The 7906-nt window shown below is 42.3% G+C and overlaps 1 protein-coding gene across 1 annotated transcript in view; it reads left to right on the forward strand.

The window, feature by feature from the left end:
* ZNF609 (zinc finger protein 609) overlaps nt 1–7906 on the forward strand; it is a 236861-nt gene that overhangs the window by 165376 nt on the left and 63579 nt on the right. The gene's annotated exons all lie outside the window — the stretch shown is intronic.

A 7906-nucleotide genomic window follows, 5' to 3' on the forward strand; every position in this document is an offset into this window, starting at 1 on the left:
TGCTCACAGCAACCTCCCAACTCCTGGGCTCAAGCGAGTCTCCTGCCTCAGCCTCCCAAGTAGCTGGGACCACAGGTGCCTGCCACAACACCCGGCTATTTTTTGGTTGCAGCCATTATTGTTGTTTGGCAGCCCGGGCTGGATTCGAACCCGCCACCTTAGGTGTATGTGACTGGCACCTTAGCCGCTTGAGCCACAGGTGCTGAGCCAGTTACTTCATCTCTTAAGTAAAGTTGAACTAGGTGACAGTCAGCCCTTAAGTTATATATACATGTAAAAAAATCTATGGTTTAAACCATGTAACCAGCATGGATCCATTACTAGTTGACCATGGCAACTTAAAAAAGAACAGCTTCACGTAACAACTAAAACTGAAAAATATTAATACTGGTGATTAAATTTCATTGTATAGTTGTTGGATAGATTTGTTTCATCCTAAAATGAAAGTACTCACTTTGTCTCTTAGTCCATTTTGTGCTGCTGTACATGGAACGGAATATAGGCAGTCCCTAGGTTACAAACATGTTAGGTTTTGTAGGTTTGTTCTTAAGTTGAATTTGTATATAAGTTGGAACAGGTACATTTGCCTATGACCTTGTAATAGTCTCCATTCATAAATGGAAGTTGAATGTCAGTCAGATGTTTGTAACTTGGGGACTGCCTGACCACAGACTGGGTAAATTTATAAGCAATAGAATTTGAGGGGCCAGGTGTGGTGGTTCATGCCTGTAATACCAGCATTTGGGAGGCCAAGGTGGGTAGATTGCCTGAGCTCCCAGTTTTGAGGCCAGCCTGAGCTAGAGCAAGACCTCATCTCTAAAAATAGCCAGGCATTGTTGCAGGCACCTATAGTCCCTCTACTAGGGAGGCTAGGGGAAGAGAATCACTTGAGCCCAAGAGTTTGAGGATGCTGTGAGGCATGACACCATGCCACTCTACCCAGGGCAACAGCTTGAGACTTGGTCTACCCCCCTGCCCCCCCCCCAAAAAAAAACCCATAGCACTAGACTGAGGGTGACAAAGTGAGGCTCTGTCTCAAAAAAAAAAAAAGTTCTTTGACTCAAGAGTTCTAGAGGCTGGGAAGTCCAAGATCATTGAGCTGCATATGGTGAGGGTCTTTCTATTGCATCATTTCATGACAAAAGGCATTCCATGGTGAGAGGACCTGTGAGAGAGGAGGAAGGAAAGAAAGTGGAACTCATTCTTTTATCAGTAACTTACTCCTATGATAACAGCATTAATCCATTCATGATGGTTGTGCCCTCATGACCTAATGACCTCTTAAAGGTCCTACCTCTCAACACTGTTACATTGAGGATTAAGCTTCCAACACAGGAGCTTTGGGGGATATATTTAAACCATAACACCATGCCAGTCTCAAATTCAGGAAGTCTCTACCTCCCATTTTTTTAACTCCTGATAGTACACTGAACTGGGTTTTTTGGGGGGTGGGGGGTGGGAGGGTAGACAAAGTCTCAAGCTGTTGCCCTGGGTAGAGTGGCATGGTGTCATGCCTCACAGCAACCTCCAACTCAGGGTCAAGGGATCCTCTTGCCTCAGTTTTTCTATTTTTAGTAGAGACTGGATCTTGCTTTTGCTCAGGCTGGTCTTGAACCTGTGAGCTCAAGCAATCCACCTGCCTTGGCCTCCCAGAGTGCTAGGATTACAGGCGTGAGCAACCACTCCCGGCCCACTGAACCGTTTTTGATGGAAGGTATGCTAACTTACATAAACTAAGCCATAAACTAAGCCTGTAGTACTGCACAGTAGTTCCTTCATCTCCCTATTAACATTCCCATTCCCCAACATTTATTTCATTCTCAAGATTCATTAGCCCCAGCTTAGCACCCATAGCACAGTGGTTATGGCGTCAGCCATATGCACTGGACCTGGCAGGTTTGAATCCAGCCCAGTATTGCCAAAGGACAATAACAACTACAACCGAAAAATAGCCAGGTGTGGTGGGCACCTATAGTCCCAGCTAGTTGGGAGGCTAAGGCAAGAGAATCGCATAAGCCCAAGAGTTTGGGTTGCTATGAGCTGTGACTCCATAGCACTCTACCGAGGGTGACATCATGAGACTCAGTCTCAAAAAAAAATAAAAAGATTCGTTAGCCCCATTCATTCCCTTTTTGTACTCTTAAACAACTAAGATCAAAACCACCCACCTTAAGTCTACTCAGCTTCCCTCTTTTCTTCCTCAAAATAGGAAGTACTGCTTAGTAGTTCACCCTATCATATGATTTTTCTCTCCTTACTCAGAAAATTCTTTGAAACTTTCTACCATCAGCTTTATCTGTTTTCTCCTTCATCTTCATTCTTTCCCCTTCTATTTAAATTCTTTCCCTCTGCAACACTTCTGTACCGTGAAAATATTTTCCTTGCCCTTTGAACTACTAAACCTCTCGTTGCTTCACTACTTTCTATTGGTGTCTCCATTTCTTTTTACCTGCTCGCTATTGTATAATGTCCTGTCATCAGATTTCTTTTTTTTGCAGTTTTTGGCCAGGGCCTGGTTTGAACCCGCCACCTCTGGTATATGGGTCCAGTGCCCCATTCCTTGAGCCACAGGCACCGCCCCTGTCATCAGATTTCTTCTACCTCCATTTGACTAAAATATTTCCCATACCAAAGATTATTTTCTGAACGTCTTCTGTCTTTCCTAGGCTGTTAGAAGTTTTATTATTTCTGTATTCTTGAAACTCTCCTTTGTCATACTATACTTGTCTAAATCTAATTTCTTTCTTTTTTATTTTTTATTTATTTATTTATTTTATTTTTTGAGACAGAGCCTCAAGCTGTCCCCCTGGGTAGAGTGCTGTGGCATCACAGCTCACAGCAACCTCCAACTCCTGGGCTCAAACGAGTCTCCTGCCTCAGCCTCCCAAGTAACTGGGACCACAGGCGCCCGCCATAAGGCCTGGCTATTTTTTGGTTGCAGCCGTCATTGTTGTTTGGCAGGCCCCGGCTGGATTTGAACCCGCCACCTTAGGTGTATGTGGCTGGCGCCTTAGCCGCTTGAGCCACAGGCACCTAGCCTTCTTTTTATTTTATTTTATTTATTTTTGAGACAGAGTAGAGTGCCCTGGGTAGACTGCCATGGCATCATCATAGCTCACAACAACCTCAAACCCTTGGGCTCAAGAGATCTTCTTGCCTCAGCTTCCGAAGTGGCTGGGACTATAGATGCCTGCCAAATGCCTGCCCAGTGTTTCTATTTTTTAGTAGAGACTGGGTCTCACTCTTGTTCAGGTTGCCCTCAAACTCCTGAGCTTAAGCAATCCTCCTGCCTTCTCCTCCCAGAGTGCTAGGATTATAGGTATGTGCTACCACACCTGGCCCCCCCTAAATCTAATTTCTTTATAACTTGTTATACCTTTTATTTTGTGCCAGTTCCTCTTCCTCCTTGTATTAATTTGGTCAGAAGTTCTTGATGGGTTTTAGGATGCTGAAATATCAGTCAATTCAGTGCTATTGTCCTCTAGGGCCTATAGCAGCTGGTGCCTTGATCCCTTCTCCACAGAAAAGCAGCCTTATCCACAGTATATTTTTCTTTATTTTATTTTATTATTATTATTTTTTTATTTGAAACAGAGTCTCACTCTGTGGCCCTGGGTAGAGCAACCTCAGGCTCAAGGGATTCTCTTGCCTCAGCCTCCCAAGTAGCTAGGACTACAGGCACCTGCTACAACGCCCGGCTATTTTTAGAGATGAGGTCTCACTCTTGCTCAGGCTGGTCTTGAACCTTGAACTCAGGCAGTACACCCCCACCTAGGCTTCCTAGAGTACTAGGATTACAGATATGAGCCACCAATCCTGGCCCCATCCTACCTACTTTCTAGATTCCAACCTCCTTGGTTATCTCTGACTCTTTTGTCTCTCTTTGTATAGTTTTTAGTGATTGGCCGAAGGATTATAAGATATCTTATTTAATGTTTTATATACCTAAAATTGGTATTCTTATCATCTCAAGTGGACTATACAAATCTTATCACCATATAATTTCCTTTACCCTCCTTTCTTTTTTCTTTTCTTTTCTTTCTTTTTTTTTGAGACAGAGTCTTACTGTGTTGCTCTCAGTAGAGTGCTATAGCATCACAGCTCACAGCAACCTCAAACTCTTGGGCTTAAGCAGTTCTCTTGCCTCAGCCTCCCAAGTAGCTGGGAGTACAGGCACCTGCCACAGCGCCCAGCTATTTGTTTCTTCTTCTTCTTTTGTTGTTGTTGTTGTTGTTGTTGCAGTTGTCATTGCTCTTTAGCAGGCCCAGGCTGGGCTCGAATGTGCCAGCCTTTGTGCATGTGACTGGCGCCCTACTCACTGAGCTACGGGCACCAAGCCTTCCCTTCTTTCTTTATGTTGTAGTTGTCTCACTATAGCCCACTGCCTATTTTAGTATGGCTTATAAGATAGGAATAGTTTTTGGCTTTTTGTTTTTCTGTTTTCTTTTTGTTTTTTGTTTGTTTTCTTTTTTCCTTGAGACAGAATCCCACTCTATCGCACAGCCTAGAATGCCATGGCATAAGCCTCGCTCACAGCAACCTCAGACTTCTGAATTCAAAGGACTTTCCTACTCCAGCCTCCAAAGTAGCTGGGGCTACAGGTGCCTGTCACAATGCCCAGCTAATTTTTCTGTTTTTAGTACAGATAGGCCATACTACCCAGCTTAGTTTTTGTATTTGTAATGGTCAAAAAAAATCGAAATAGGGCTGGGTGCAGTGGCTCAAACCTGTAATTCTAGCACTCTGGGAGACCAAGACAGGTGGATTACTTGATCCAATAGGTTCCAGACTAAAAATAGAAAAAAGCTGAGGTAGGAGGATCGCTTGAACCCAGGAGTTGGAGGTTGTGAGGTATTGATGCCATGGCACTCTACCCAGGGCGACAGCTTAAGACTCTGTCTCAAAAAAATAAAAAATAAAAATAAATAGGGCGACACCTGTGGCTCAGTGAGTAGGGTGCCGGCCCCATATACCAAGGGTGGCAGGTTTGAATCACCTAAGCCCAAGAGCTGGAGGTTGCTATGAGCTGTACCACAGCACTCTACCGAGGGCAAAAAAATGAGACTCTGTCTCTAAAAAAAATAATAGTAAAAAAAAATTGTACCACACATGCATAAATATATTCATGATCTACGTGTATATGACTTAATAAATAAATAAAAATAGGTATATAACATTTATATACATATGTATTTGTGAGCCATGAATATTATATGGTATTCAAATTTAAATGTACATAAATAAAGCTTTGTTGGAATATAGCCACGTTCACTTTGCATATTTTTAGCCACATTTGGCCTATAGTGGCAGAGTTGAGTAATTGTGAAAGAGACCACATGGCCTACAAGGCCAAAAATATTTATTTCACACATGAAAGTTTTTCTGGCTTTTTACTGGAAGTTTGCCAACCACTGACCTTTGTATCATAGCTAATACATTGAAAACCCTGTCAACCAACTTTAAAAATGTTTCCTTTTTAACCATCATATACTGCTGCAGTCCCCAACTCCTGGGCCGTGAACTGGTACCAATATATGACCTGTGAGGAACCTAGGCCCCACAGCAGGAAATGAGAAACAGGCCAACAAGAGAAGGTTCATCTGCATTTATAGCTGCTTCCCATTATTTGCATCACCCCTGGAGCTCTACCTCCTGTCAGATAAGTGGTGGCATTAGATTTTCATAGAAACATGAACCCTACTGTAAACTCTGAAGGCAAGGGATGTGGGTTGTGTTCTCCTTAAGAGAATCTAAAGCCTAATGATCTGAGGTGAAGCTGAGGCAGTGATGTTAGCAAAGGAAAACAAACTCAGGGCTTTCACTGATTCTGCCTTATGGTGCGTTGTACAATTATTTCATTATATATTACAGTGTAATAAAAATAGAAAGCACAATAAATGTAATACGCTTAAATCATCCTGAAACCATCTCTCCCACCTCTATGGAAAAAGTGTCTTCTATGAAACCACTCCCTAGGGCCAAAAAGATTGGGGACCACTGACATATTGTAAAGAACTCAAGAGAATAATTTATTATATTTACCCAGATTTTTAACATTTCTGTTGCTCTTCCTTCATTTCTCATGTTCCAAGAGTTCCTCTATTACAGCGGCTGTCAACCAGTGGGTCGTGACCCACAGGAACTGTGTTAAAGGGCTGTAGCATTAGGAAGGTTGCGCACCACTGCTCTATTACTTCCTTTCTGTCTGAAGAACCTCTTTTAATAATTCTTTTAGAGCAGGTCTGCTCCTGTGAATTCTCTGAGAATGTCTTCTTTTATTTTACCTAAAGGATTTTTTTTCTGGCTATGGAATTCTGGGGCTTACGTTTCTTTTCTTTCAGCATTTTAAAACCTTTTAGCCTGTACGGTTTCGGATGAGAAATATACAGTTATTTGAGTTATTTTCTTATATCTTTTTTCTCTGCTTTTAAAGGCTTTGTTATTTTCAGCACTTTGATTATGATACGTCATGTCTGGTGTATATTTCTTTAGTTTTATTCTGTTTGGGATCACTTAGTTTCTTTTTCTTTTTGACAGAGTCTCATTTTGTTGCCCTCAATAGAGTGCTGTGGTGTCATACTTCATAGCAATCTCCAACTCTTAAACTCAAGTGATTCTCTTGCCTTAGCTTCCCAAGCAGCTGGGACTACAGGCGCCTGCCACAACACCTGACTATTTTTTTAGAGATGAGGTCTCACTCTGACTTAGGCTGGTCTTGAACCTGTGAGGTCTCTCTCTGGCTCAGCCTGATCTCAAACCTGTGAGCTCAGGCAATTCACCGGCCTCGGCCTCCCAAAATGCTAGGATTACAGGTGTGAGCTACTGCGCCTGGCCCACTTAGTTTCTTGAATCTGTAAGTTTTGTCAGTTTTCAAATTTTGAGCATCTTTAGCCATTACTTATTCATACATTTTTTTTCTGCACTACTTTTATTTTCCCCTTTTAGGACTACAGTATCAAAAATGTTAAGCTAGTTCTTGCTTCCAAGTCCTATATTTTTTTCTCCTTTATTAGACTATAAGATGGCTAAGGCCGGGAATTAACTATTTATACATTATTTTCCCAAGGATTCATTTAATTTTTACATAAAAAATAATCTGTAAATATTTGATTAATAAAATTGACTATGCTTTGGCCAAGTGCAGTGGCTGACACCTGTAATCCTAGCACTCTGAGAGGCCAAGGCAAATGGATCATTTGAGCTCACAAGTTCAAGACCAGCCTGAGCAAGAAAGAATGAGACCCCATCTCTACTAAAAATGAAAAACTGAGGCAAGAGGATCACTTGAGCCCAAGAGTTTGAGGTTGCTGTGAGCTGTGATGTCATCGCACTCTACCAAGGGTGACAAAATGAGACTGTCTCAGGGAAAAAAAAATTGACTACACTTTGTAGGTAAAAATGGTAATTTTTTAAAAACATCTCTTCGATTCCCTCGCTATGTATTGACTATAAATAATGAGAGATTTTATATTATACTGCCCCTTTTTTAGTTTCTTTTTTTTTAGAGACAGAGTCTCACTTTAGAGACAGAGTATCACCCTGAGTAGAGTGCCATGGCATCACAGCTCACAGCAACCTCCAACTCCTGGGCTTAGGTAATTCTCTTGCCTCAGCCTCCCAAGTAGCTGGGACTACAGGCACCTGCCACAGTGCCTGGCTATTTTTTTGTTGCAGTTTGGCCAGGGCCGAGTTTGAGTTGCAGTTTGGCCAGGGCCCCCTGGTATATGGGGCCAGCGCCCTACTCACTGAACCACAGACACTGCCCAGTTTCTTTTTTCTTTTTTTAAGTATAATTTCCATTTTATTTTTTCCCAAAGTATAGTTTTTCTTCAGTCCTCAAGAACTCAACTCCTTACATGGACTTTGGAGGTCGTGGGGCAGCACTGGCAGGTCTAAATCTGGGTGG

Source organism: Otolemur garnettii, unplaced genomic scaffold, assembly GCF_000181295.1.
Source record: "Otolemur garnettii isolate 467f Iridium unplaced genomic scaffold, OtoGar3 scaffold00011, whole genome shotgun sequence".
NCBI classification, from domain to species: domain Eukaryota; kingdom Metazoa; phylum Chordata; class Mammalia; order Primates; family Galagidae; genus Otolemur; species Otolemur garnettii.